The sequence below is a fragment of the Mirounga angustirostris genome, unplaced genomic scaffold, assembly GCF_029215605.1.
Source record: "Mirounga angustirostris isolate CCGP_5_RB_7025 unplaced genomic scaffold, mMirAng1.0.hap1 SCAF_1, whole genome shotgun sequence".
Lineage (NCBI taxonomy): Eukaryota > Metazoa > Chordata > Mammalia > Carnivora > Phocidae > Mirounga > Mirounga angustirostris.
In genome coordinates this window covers 43,283,595-43,297,048 of record NW_026991709.1, presented here as the reverse complement: position 1 = coordinate 43,297,048, position 13,454 = coordinate 43,283,595, and the positions used below count along the sequence as shown (strand labels likewise).

General features: G+C 36.1%; 1 non-coding gene across 1 annotated transcript; it reads left to right on the top strand.

Moving 5' to 3' along the window:
* The first annotated feature begins 12,880 nt into the window (after window positions 1-12,880).
* LOC123834960 (U6 spliceosomal RNA) lies at window positions 12,881-12,987 on the top strand. The gene has a single exon (XR_006788535.1). It is a non-coding gene; the product is annotated as a U6 spliceosomal RNA (small nuclear RNA).
* Window positions 12,988-13,454: the final 467 nt, after the last annotated feature.

The following is a 13,454-nucleotide window of genomic DNA, read 5'->3' as shown; positions in this document are numbered from 1 at the left end:
TTAAGAAATAGAATAATCTTGTCAAGATATTTTAGTCTCAGAAGTAATAGACTAGTACTATTCTCTTCATTTTCCCAAGTGAAGCTGCAGATTAGTTAAAACCTGTAACTATTAGTTAAAAAGCAATACTAGCATTAGTAATAGCAGCATGTCATATCCTGTAGAAATCAAGAATAATGAAAAATCATTTAGCAATAAAGTATGTAATTCTGAACAGTTTCCAATTTAGTGGCATGATTTTTATGTATTATGAATATATATTAAAATAAACAGGGGAAGTTAAATATGTGATTATAGAAAACACAATTGATTGAATTATGGAAGTGGGAAGATGAGATGGAAAGTGAAGAAGGCATTTTATTTTAATTTTTTATTTTTTATTTTTTTAAAGATTTTATTTATTTATTTGACAGAGAGAGAGAGACACAGCGAGAGAGGAAACGCAAGCAGGGGGAGTGGGAGAGGGAGAAGCAGCCTCCCCGCCGAGCAGGGAGCCCGACGCGGGGCTCGATCCCAGGACCCTGGGATCATGACCCGATCCGAAGGCAGACGCTTAACAACTGAGCCACCCAGGTGCCCCAAAGGCATTTTAGATTCTAATGGATAGTGTGACAAGTCTCTTTCTATAAAGTTATTAGCACAGCGAGGGCTTTATCAATCATAATCAGTGTTTGATATTACAGCAAGCATAGTCTCTCCCTCGAGAACTGATAAAAAATAAGACCATTTCACTAATCAATCTTTTTTTGCAATATATTTTTTCATGCTTATAGTTTGAAATTTATAGACTATACATACAGAATTGTATTGCATATTCTAACAAATACATTACACGTTCTTCTGGGACAAGGAGTGACTAGATGTTGTTACATATTTTACTATAGTAGCAGAACACATGTTTTGATTTTATACTACTTTTTACTCTGTTAAATATTATTTCCAATCCCCACACTTCTTAAAAGAGTGTCAAATAAATAAACTCGTTTAAGCCCTAGTTATTGTTTTTGTATCTTAAATATATAATATTACATAAAAATATGAGTACAATATAACATATTTAGGTAGTGTTTATATGCTTTTAATATAAGGGGAATTAATTTTACAAAAATCATGTGACTTGGTTAAGCCTAGAGGCTAGTTAATGGCAGAGCTAAGATGCAATTCAAATTCTTCTAACTTCATGCCTTTTCAGTGGTCTCACGGTTTTAAAACAAAACTAGACTTCTCTTAGAACTATAAGATAAAATTGAGCTAATACATTGAAATGGGGAGGGAGAAAGCAATGGGAAAATAGGATAAAGTTCTTCTTACTTGGGGGTCAAACAAGTTTCTTATAGATAGGTCCCCTATAGATAAGACCTGAGGTAAGTCTGCAAAAAGCAAGGCCACGGACAAGGTCCTTGGGAAAAAATATGCTGATTAAAGTTGCCAAAAATTCAGAAATAGCAATATTAAAACCACCAAATGAATTAATAGTATTGAGTGAGAGTTTATAGTGCATATATGAACAGTTCACAAACTGGGAACTTTCAAATTTAAAACTGGTATATAGTGGGGTGCCTGGGTGGCTCAGTTGGTTAAGCGACTGCCTTCGGCTCAGGTCATGATCCTGGAGTCCCAGGATCGAGTCCCGCATCGGGCTCCCTGCTCAGTGGAGAGTCTGCTTCTCCCTCTGACCCTCCCCCCTCTCATGCTCTCTCTCTCTATCTCATTCTCTCTCTCAAATAAATAAATAAATAAATAAAATCTTTAAAAAATAAATAAATAAAACTGGTATATAGCTCAGGTACATGACATTACGGGAGGGCTTATAAAATGAAAATGAGGTAATGGTTTGGGGTTTCCAGATGACATGAGATTGGTTAAAAGTGATTACCTTATACCATTTTTAGGAAGATGACTTAAGTTTCTTTTATGATTAACAAAGGTGTTTACAAGAAATAACCTAAGTTTCACTATGTGCATGAAATAAGCTAGATTTAGTTTTGCTTTCATGATTTAAACTGTTTTGTCTGCTCAGAGAATTCTTAACTCTGGCCTTTATTTTTAATTTTAACAAAGGAATCAATGTCTGAAAAATGGATAGAAGAATCTGAAAAATATAACTTGAATTGGAGATACGATTTGAATAATAAGATCGTAGCATTTGGAGGCTTGAAGACAAAAGGCTGGGCATGTAAATATATACAAAAGATTAGGGGAATTAATTTCAGTTCTATTTATACTAAAAACAACCTACTATGAGCCAGGCAGCAAGGCACTCTCCGGGGCTCTTAGAGGCCAGGGAACACACATGGTCCCTTTTGTGAAAATAACTGACAGATTTATTGATGATTTCAATATATTATGGCTAGAAATATGATTGGAGTCAAGAGGATATAGGAGTCAAAAGGAGTGGCACACAGCACAATTTGGGAATTCCAAGACAGTCTTCTAGAAGACGTTCCCTCTGATGTTTTGTGAGGTATGAAGTGAGGTCAGATTAGTAAGATAGAGAAAGCAACAACAAATGTTAAATCTAAAGATGTTAAATATGAAAGATGCTGGAGGGGTCCCCTTGAGGCCTCCCATGATATGTCTCCATTTCCTGCCCCGAAGATGTCATTAGGACAACAGAACCTCTTTTAGATCTCCTTTCTAGTTGGGAATCTTGCGCCTTGTGTGCCGTAAATATTCCTTCTTTATGGTTCCTTATCCATGACTATGAAATCTCTCTCCCACCTCCTCCTTGCTGTATCACTTTCCCCCAGTGTAATATCCTCCTGAGGCACTGTGCTCTCTCCATTCTTTGGCTATGGTTAAATTAACGGTGATGCAATGATTGAAGAGGGAGGGATTCATCTTGGTGATTTTGAAAGAATTTTTAAACAAAAATGTTACCAATTTATGAGAAAAAAATGTTATTGTGACCATTTTATCAAAAAAGAAACAGTTTCAGAAAGGTAAAATGTCCATGCACATGCAGCTGCTAAGTGATTGTGACATAGCAGGAGATTAGAGTAAGCTAGATGTCCTCCCTTGTTCTGAAGGATGGAGTGATCTGGACCATCTAAGAAAGACCCTTCGCTGACATCACTGCAGGCTCAACAGATGCAGGCAGGCTGTTGATGCGAGAACTTCATCTTCAAACACAAGCATAGTTGTCTGATATATAAGGTGTCTCATTTCTGAGAGTGTGCTATTTCATTCATTTACAGCAACAGAGGTCTCAAGTGGGAAAATTAAGAAAACCCCATTTAAAATGGAGCCAGGAGGCCAGCAGGGGGAGCTCTCGCGTCATAGCGCTGGTCCTCAATTGCAGACCCAACAGGAAGAAATGGACTTTGCAAGACTACGCTATTCTAGCTACTACTTTACTATCCCAGCAGTAGGAAGAAAGGTTTTTCTCCTCCCCTGGCAACAGCCCAGCCAATGAAAGACTGTCACAACTGAGCCAATGAAAAGCAAGTATATTTCAAACTCCAAGATTATTCCCAAGGACTTTTGTTTATAAAAGTCTTTACAGCTCCCCCACCTTTCCTGTATAAAAGAACTTTCCCATCCTTTGTTTTCTGGACTTGCCTATGGTTTTGCTGTAGCTTGCTTGTGCAGGCTTGCCAATTCTCTGCTATTCTTGAGTAACACATTTTTGCTGGTAAAATAATTGACAGTTTTATTTTTTAAAGTTAACACAAGGAAAAGGAGAGGGCTCAGCAATCGAGTATATATTTGGAGTATTCATAGCAGAAATGGAGTAAGTTTGGAATGAGAGTAAACTTGACCACGTGTTTTGACCTAAATGAATACCTTGCTAAATGGAGGTGGGAAGGAAAATTGAGTTAAATGACCTGGGGCTGTATTCCCTGGAATGACATGAAGGATTGTCAGAAAGAAGAAATGGAACAGGTGAGAATTGGGGCAAGTCATAAGAGAAGTGGTGGTGGTGGTATCTAAGTCCTAGGGAAAAAGTACTGTACAGGGAGAAGAGCACATGGGTAGTTAAGTGGCCACTCAGGCCCCCAGGTCAGTAGGCTGGGAGTCAGCAAGCCCACTTCCTCCTGGAATCAGTAACACCATGACCCAACCCCTTCCCATCTGAAGTGGAGTCAGTCCCTGCCTCAGGTCATTTTTTATGTCATATGACATATGTCAGGGTAGGAGTCCATCTGCATTATAATTGTAGCAGCCTCAGGATTCCAATATCTGTCAGTTATTAGATTCTAACCTGCTGGAAAGTGGTTTCTTGTGCCTGTATTCACTGATGTTTCTAGATTGCGGGGTTCTTCAGCTCCAAATCTGGGATATGTGAGGTACAACCCACCCCCGCCCCCCAAACTCACTTTTTTGATGTTGCTTGGATCCCAAGGCCCACAGCCAGTTAGCCTTTTCTTTCTACTGTTCAGAGTCCTGAATTCTTAAATGTGTGTGGAGGTCAGGGAAGACTCTTCACCTCTAATATATGAGAACTACTAGCCTAAAATGTCACCATGTTACCATTTATTTGGGTTAAAAGATGGGGCCAATTTGACATGCACTTCTTAGTAGAAATCACAGGTTACCTTAGGGAAACAATTCATTGTCTTAGTGTATCCATCTACCCTTTACTTGTTATACTCCCCCCTACAAGGGGCTTTTTTAGTGTCTTGAACCAACTGAATTCCTTCTTAGAAAACCATCTTTCCAAATATTCTTTATACTGGTGTTTTCTCTCTGCTTGCTTAGCTGGCAAACTTCTCACTTATCAAAGGTTAGGTGAGCAATGCTCCCAGTGAATTCTTCCTAGTTGCCAATGCCTCAATTCCCCTGTGATGCTCTCAGTTTATGAATAGTTATATTATTAAATATTACTTTAAATGAATTTTTAAAACACTAAGTTTTTCATTTTTGCTGTTTTACATATATTTTAATATATATCTAGATTTGAAATCATATGTAATTTCACCACCCTACAAATAATAAGTATTCCATTTTTAAAAAACTCCAAATGTATTGGAATTGGCAAATCATCAATGAATATTTTTTAATTTAAATAGTGATTCCTATTCATAATGAACCTTGATTCTGATTATTTTAAATAAGTAAGATGTAAATATATGGAAAATGCTAAAAACTATGCAGATGTTCAGTTCAATTCCCTTATATTTCTTTTTTATACTGTGTTACAAAAATACACACTTTCTTGTTGAGTCATAAGATGATGAAAAAAATTCAATATGATCATATATCTGATTCAAAATTTGACTTTGTGACAGAAAAATTTACTTAACTTCTATGAGCCCTTTTATTCCAAATACAAATTATTGTTATTTCTCTATATTGATATGACATATGAAATATACATAAGAAAAGTAGGACAAAGTAACCATGCAGTAAATAATATGCATTGATATTGTTTTACTCTGTATGTTATTTTACATGTAATTTTTTTCCTAACTGTAAACAAGGAAACTGATGATGTCTCTTCATTCCTGGGTCCTTTACAACCAACACAGATGGCTATATAGTAAGTTAATTTATGCTATCTGGAAAAGTTAAACTCAAAACTAATATAAACAGAGGTAATGCTAGGAATTATGGAAGAATTCCCTATGACAACAAATAAAGAGTAGTTGTAAGGAACCAAGAAGGTTTTTGCTTATTTTTTTCCCCATCTTTAGTACATGTTTGTTTTATGCTTGGTTAAACAATATACAGTTTCACAATGATCATTCCCCAAATATTAATAAATATTTTGATTAAACCATAAAACAGTGAAACCAAAAAATAAGTTTTAGTATGAAGATCTGAGCAGAATGTTTGTCAAGGTAAGTGGGGGATGTGATTTAAAAATAATCTTCATTTCATAATTTTTTTTTATTCTGTATGGGATTTGATTGTACAGTGCCTTTATATGATGATTATTATAGATATGTAGCAGTTTCTTTTTGAGCATCTTTTGCCAAGAGATCTGGAACTGAGGTAGAAAATCTAGCAGGGATAGTATATAGACCTTGATTCCCAATTATTTAGGAGATAAAAGGAAGACAGACAGTACATTCCATCTCCTAACCTTCTACATATGGCCAATTAAATTAATTTCTTAATTGCAAGATCTTTATAGTAATTATCATGAAAGAAATAATGCAGCCAACTAATCTCCCTTTCTTGCCCTCAAAGGAGCATTCCTTCTTGGCCTGGGCATCTTCATTTTGCATGGATGTGGATGACAACAGTTGTGAAGGTAATGATTTAACACAGTTTATGACTTGTTTGCTGCTGGGCTTAGATTTCAGTTAGTATTTTCAAGGAAGAAATCAAGTGTGGCAAAATGACCAAGCTAATATGGCATTTGCACTAATTATGTTAGTTTTATAGCTATCAGTAAGCTTCAATAATTAAAGATAAATGAGGAAGAGATAACTTCTCTCCTACGATATCACGACCAGGTAACATATTAAAAGAAAGCAAATAGAAGACTGATTCTTTAAATGAATTTAACCGTTTATTAAAAAGCAGTTGAGATGCGTATGCGTGCTCATGCGCATGTCCTCGCGCGCGCACACACCCACCCACCCACCCACATTCACCAGAACCTTACAATCTCATCCAGAAGCTCCTTTTAGTTGCATACTCTGTCCTAATAGACACTGCTTAACATCTAGCCAAAAAAACAAAACAAAAAAAAAACTTTATTTAAGGCAAAAGGATGGTTTTAATGGTAAAATTCAGTGAAGACTTATTGGAATTAGATGATAGTCTCTGAATGTGGGATGGACCTGGAGAGAAGGCTTACCTTAGATCACGAATAATTCCCATGGGCGGACTCAGTTGTATACCCTCAGTAGCCAATAATCCCAGCAGCTGGGACATGAGTGCCTTGGTCCTGAAGGGGAATCTGGGTGGAACATGACAATATTCACTACAGCCTACATTTTATACTTCCTGAATCGACTCATAGTATAATAAATTCAATACATCTGGGAAGGCATCTTCAAGGCATTTTGGGCAGTCTCTTTTTCTGGAAAAACTTAAAAAAAAAGTTAGCGGGAAAACCTATAGTCTTCACTGGTTTGGCTGCTTTCAAGATAATTATTATCTTTTCCCTCTGATATCAAATTTAAATTCCTCCTGAATCTAATCTAGATCAGCAGGGCCATCTAAGTGGCTTACCTGGTGGAGTGACCTGGACTCTCATCTTTGTGGTGCCTGATCATCAACCCCTTCTCATGTTTTGACTGTTGCACTCAGTAATTTAAATTTAAATTAGAATTGGTGAAGGGAATACCAAGAGATAGCTCTGAAGCTCACTTAGATGAACAGTGTCCTGGCAAATGTTTAACAACTAGCTCTCTGGAAGAAAGAAAATAAAAGCCCTGCTTTAAAGCATTTTCTGATTTCTGTAGTGAGATATTCCAACCATGGCTGGTTTCAGGCTCTCGGTACTGCGTAACTGAACAAGGAATTGGGAAGAGAGGCAGACAACAGGCTCTGTTAGGTTTGTAGAGCCTACCCTGGCACACCACTGCCTCCATGCCAAGCGTATTCCTTTCTGTCCTGCTGGGGAGAGCAACTGTGCTTCCTCCTGATGGTCAGTCAATAATCTTCCAGGGTAATGTCTCCTTTCCTTGCCTGCTAGTCCCTTGGCACAGAGTCCAATTAATTGGGTGGCAGCCATAGCATAAAGTTTAATTCTTGATCTGTCACTGATGGAAGAGATTTCCCTCTGGGAAATAGAACCTTTAAATCTTCTTAGTCCAGAATGCAAGGGCGAGAAGCAGCACCCATCTCCACTGACAGTGCATCACAAGGCGTAATGGTCAGCAGAACCTCTTCCACTTTAAACCTTCAGCTACCAGACCGTGTACTCTACCTTTGGGGACACAGCACCATACAGTTGCCATTGATGATAGCAACAGATCCTCTCAAGGAATCTAATCTCCAACCTGGCACAACAGCCGTGTCTTCAAGGGCTGTTTTATTGCTCTCTCAGACGGCAGCTTCTTGGAGAGATAGCATGTGGTCGAAGTAGATCCCATGCTCATGTATGTAACACCATACCTCCCTTCTAAAAAAGTTTCCTTGCTCTGTAGTTATGTTATGCAAGACCCCTTGTCAGAGATGAAATACTCTGTAAGCTCTCAGATTGTTGTACTGTCAGAAGAACTGTGGGAAGGAAAGTCAAATCCATACCTAGAATGTATTAATTTCAGCCAAAATGAATCACTGCCCCTTCCCTTGTGGAAAGGATCCAATATAATTAACTCATTAGCAAATGACACCTTGATCTCTTTGAGAAACTGAACTGGGAGTTTGCTGTTAGTCTTTGTTGTTGGCATGTGTGACATCAGAGAGTAGTTTAGTTAGATAAGACTTGGTGACTAGGCCCTTAGGGCTATGCACATCCTCCAGTTCTGTTCCCAAAACTGCATTCATGAACCCATGTACCAGCCTGGGGGTCAATGACAGATGGCTGATGGGAAGTAGCTGAAGCACTCTATCTACTTGGTTGTTTAGTGGCTCTTGTATAGTAGATGCTCACTGGTGGTGACAAAAAGATTGTTGAAGAACAATTAAGTTCATGTATACACCTACGTTGAAAAAAACTAACAGCCCACCTCTTTTTAAAACTTCAAAGGCCCAAAGTACTAACGATTGGAAGCATCCCTCCAAATTAAGCATATCAAATAAACCTATATTACAAATTAAGGATATTTCTGCTAGAAAATATTAAAACTATTTTTGTAATTTTGCTTCTGATCATTTGACTACAAGTAAAATCACATTCCAGTTTATTAACTTTTTGGCCACCATTTTGCATATTCAGAAATTTTCTCCAAGTAGGAACAACAAAATTAAAGTTGGTTTTCAAATATACTTGATGTGCTTGGGGTTCCTGGGTAGCTCAGTCAGTTAAGTGATTGACTTGATTTTGGCTCACGTCATGATCTCAGGGTCCTAGGATGGAGCCCTGTGTCAGGCTCTGTGCCAGTGGGGAGTCTGCTGGAGATTCTTTCTCTCCCTCTGCCCTGCCCCAGGCTCGTGCTCTCTCTTTCAAATAAATAAATAAATCTTTAAAAAATATATATATATACTGATGTGCTTAAAAAATGAAAGTAATGCATTTTCTATCATGTTACTTTTTGTAGCCCTTTCATATTTTACTTTATTTTGGTAATTAAACTGCTTTTTTTGTATTCTAGAGAACATAATTTATTTTTAAGTCTCAAACACTTTTCTTGTTATTGTTCGTTTGTTTTAGAAGGGCATGAGTAGCTAGCTCAGAGTCCCTCTGTCCTGTGTGACTCATGAGCAAATTGTCCTGTTTGCAATGATCATGACCTTCTCTCCAATTTATTCTTTTCCTCTCAGTAATTATTTACACTTTATTTTATTAATAACAAAAATTTTTCTATCTTTTAACTTTTCAGGCTTTTTGTTTTCTATATAATGTTAAAGATATTGTAATGGAAGCTTGACTTGGCAAATTTACTAAATCTGAATTTTCCTTTAGAAAAATCCCCTTATAAGTTCCAGAAAGTGATCTCTAATATATGCAGTTGGAGAATAATTCTCTGCAGTATTTTACTGGTTTCTGAAGTTGGTCACTCCTTATTCATTAGTTTTGAGGTTTCTCTGTTTGTGAGAATAAATGTGTTCAAAAGTAGGAAGATTTGTTGCAAAAAAGAGTGTGTCTGCTCCCAGTTCCTTCTCCCTTTGACTTACCATTTGTTGGTGCCTTTATGATGTAGGTGTGTTGATAGAATTCCTCAGGATGACCTATAGCATATGTGAAGATTTTCACATATATTATAAAACTCTCCATAAAACTGTCTCCAACACTATAAACCATATATTACTCATGTTCTGAAAATGCAAAAATGAATAGGACTATTACATAGGAAGAGTTTACTTTGGGGAATCAATAGCAATGACAAAAATATAAAATGCACAATACCTGTGTACTTCAAATAGCAGTTTGTATGGTTAATCAGCAACAACAAAATATACAAATTAAATCATTTGGAATTACTACTCTATTATGTCTTTATTGTCTCTATTATTACTACTCTATTATATTTCTCTATATACATTATATATATAGATTTATATATATAGGGATTTTATATAATCCACACCCCTCGTAGAGTTTTATGGTGTTTATGATGACTGGAATAGGGGAAAAATATCCTTTTGAAGACTACACTTGCTGGGCTATGATAAGAACTTTCGTTCCTTTATGACAGAAGGAAGGCTTTTGTCTTCCTTCCTTCCTTTAGTTTGGGCACTAAAAGATAAAAAGGTTAAAACTAGTGTAGACTAGTAATGGAAAAAATTAGTGTTTTAACCTAACAAGATTCATCCTGTGGATGATTAATAAAAGGCATGTATGTCCTTAACTACTCTTCCATGTCCATGCCATGGGAAATTGGTAGCATTAGAATCTTGCACTGAACTGAACACAGAAGAATCTATTTGATATATTTAGTACAAGAACTAGAGCTTTCCAAAGACATTGCTATAGAGCTTTGCAGTTATAAAGCAACACTTAACCAGATGCAATGTACTATAGACTATTTAAAAGTTTCTCTACTTAAAAGGATGAAAGAATAGTATATGAGCCTATAGAAATATCACCTTTTGTGCAGTTCATATTATATCCATCAGACTTTTAAAATCCTAGGTAATTAATTTAATTACTATATTTCAATTTTAACATTCAGAATGTTTGTATTAGAATAGCATTGTTTTGCCATCATTCATATATTTCTTCTATAATCAAAATAAATTAAAAAAGCAGTTGATATCTTTCATATATGCAAAACCATGAATCGTGTTCTGGGAGGGTTATAAAAGTAAAAAAAACTCAGTTCCATCACTTATGCTTATAATAGAGTAGAAATTAAACAGTAGACTGAATTGATAGTAATATAATTCAAAATATGATGTATATTATGAATGAAAAACCATAGGAAATTGAAAAGGAAGGATTACTCAAGACTGAGGTAAAAAAGCTATAAATGAAGAATGATTTAATCTCATATTAAATCTAAAATAAGATTAAATTAATCTTCCATTAAATAATGGAATCATTTTTTTTTTCAACTGTTAAGATGTTCTAAGATAAGGACACATGAGTAAATGCATGAAAATGGGAAAATGTGGGGTGTTCTAGAAACAGCCAAGTTTCTCATAATTTGTCTGAGTATTAGTAATGAGCAAATTAAAAAAAAAAAGTAAATCATGGTTGAACACTGACTACCAGGAAAGAAGAAGGGGAGAACAGTTAATACTATATTAAGGATTTATCTTTATTTAGTAGGCCTTGGGAAGTCACTGAAATATCTGAAGACAAAAAAAAGTTCTTTTACATGCCACAAATATTTATTGAAAAACTATCATAGTGTTGATTCTACCTTTTTTTTTTTTTTCTGAAGACAGATAGGATCTACAAATAACCTCCATAAGAAAATTTTCCTGTGGTAGTAAGGCTAATAGATCTCACAGACAACCATAATATATGACACATGAAAAGTCTCAGAAGCACAAAGACGCTTGAGTGAAAGAATCAGGAAAAGGTTTTGAAGGATGTATCTTTGAGATAAATGTTTGTCGATTTTAAAAGTTGATGAGAGGTAGAGACAGGTGGTATATTTCAGGTGTGGGTAATAATCTGCACAAACTAGTAGGGGGATAAATTCATGGGATGATCTTAGGTAACAGGTAATAGTTTTATGGTTAGACCACAGGCTCTGTGCAGAGTATGAGAAGGCAACAAGTTTGTAAATTGGGGTGTAGCCATACTATAGATTTATTTAGAAGGAGATTTGGATTGAAATGCATTACTGTGAAATGAGAAGTCACTGATAGTTTGGCAGTGACAAAACTTAATCTGTAATCATAAAAGTTAAATGACCAAAGAATAAATTACAGTTTGATGAATTCTCATTGAAAATGACAAAGCTGAATCACAAAAGTTCCCTCTTCCAAAACATAATGAACCAATAAAAAAATAGTAACACCACTATTACCACCAGCAGCTAGGAACATCTGTTGAATTTTGTATAGAATTATTTATTTATTTATTTTTTGTAGATTTTATTTATTTATTTGAGAGAGAGAGAATGAGAGACAGAGAGCACGAGAGGGAAGAGGGCAGAGGGAGAAGCAGACCCCCTGCTGAGCAGGGAGCCTGATGTGGGACTCGATCCCGGGACTCCAGGATCATGACCTGAGCCGAAGGCAGTCGCTTAACCAACTGAGCCACCCAGGCGCCCCGTATAGAATTGATTTTAAAAAATAATGAAAGAAAAGAGAAGAGAACCTTTAGTATAAGCTTAATTAGGAAGTTATTATAGTATAAGCTTAATTAGGAAGTTATTATATAATGCCTGGGCAGAAGGGTGAGGAGGGACAGTTTATACTGAAAAGAAAACAGTCCTCAGGGCACCTGGGTGGCTCAGTTGGTTAAGCGACTGCTTTCGGCTCAGGTCATGATCCTGGAGTCCCTGGATCGAGTCCCGCATCGGGCTCCCTGCTCGGCAGGGAGTCTGCTTCTTCCTCTGACCCTCCCCCCTCTCATGTACTCTCTCTCTCTCATTCTCGCTCTCTCAAATAAATAAATAAATCTTAAAAAAAAAAAAAGAGAGAAAAGAAAACAGTCCAAAATTTTAAAAAACAGTGCAAAGGAAAAAATAAACTTCAATAACGGACTAACAGATCAAAAAAAAAAAAAAGTATACAGTAATAAGGAGAATTACTACTATGGAAAATTAAATCAGTGATGGTAAGCGAAATTCTCCCAGAGTACAGAAGAAAGGGAGACTAAAGGTGAAAGCTAAGAGAGAATGTGACCAATATGTAGGGAAACAATGCAGCTCAAACATTTCTTGGGAGGTAAAGAATTTTTGGAAAGAAACCAACAGTGCTTGCTGCAGCAGCACGTATTCTAAAGTTGGAACAATGCAGAGAATATTAGCATGGCCCTTGCACAAGGATGACATGCAAATTCATGAAGTGTTCCAAATTTTTCTAAAAATAGAATTTCCATATGATCCAGTAATTCCATTACCGGATATTTATCCAAAGAAAAGAAAAACACTAACTCAAGAAGATATATGTCCTCTTCTATTTATTGCAGTGTTATTTACAATAGCCAAGATATGGAAACAGCCCAAGGGTCCATCAACAGATAAATAGATGAAGAAGATGTGATATACACACACACATATATTATATGACTCAGTCATAAAAAAGAATGAAATCTTGCCATTTGCAACAGTATGGATGGACCTAGAGGGTATAATGCTAAGTGAAATAAGTCAGTCAGAGAAAGACAAATACCATATGATTTCACTCATATGTGAAATTTATGAAAGAAAACAAATATTTTTTAAATTTTATTTTATTTTTATTTTTTTTAAGATTTTATTTATTTATTTGACAGAAAGAGACAGTGAGAGAGGGAACACAAGCAGGGGGAGTGGGAGAGGGAGAAG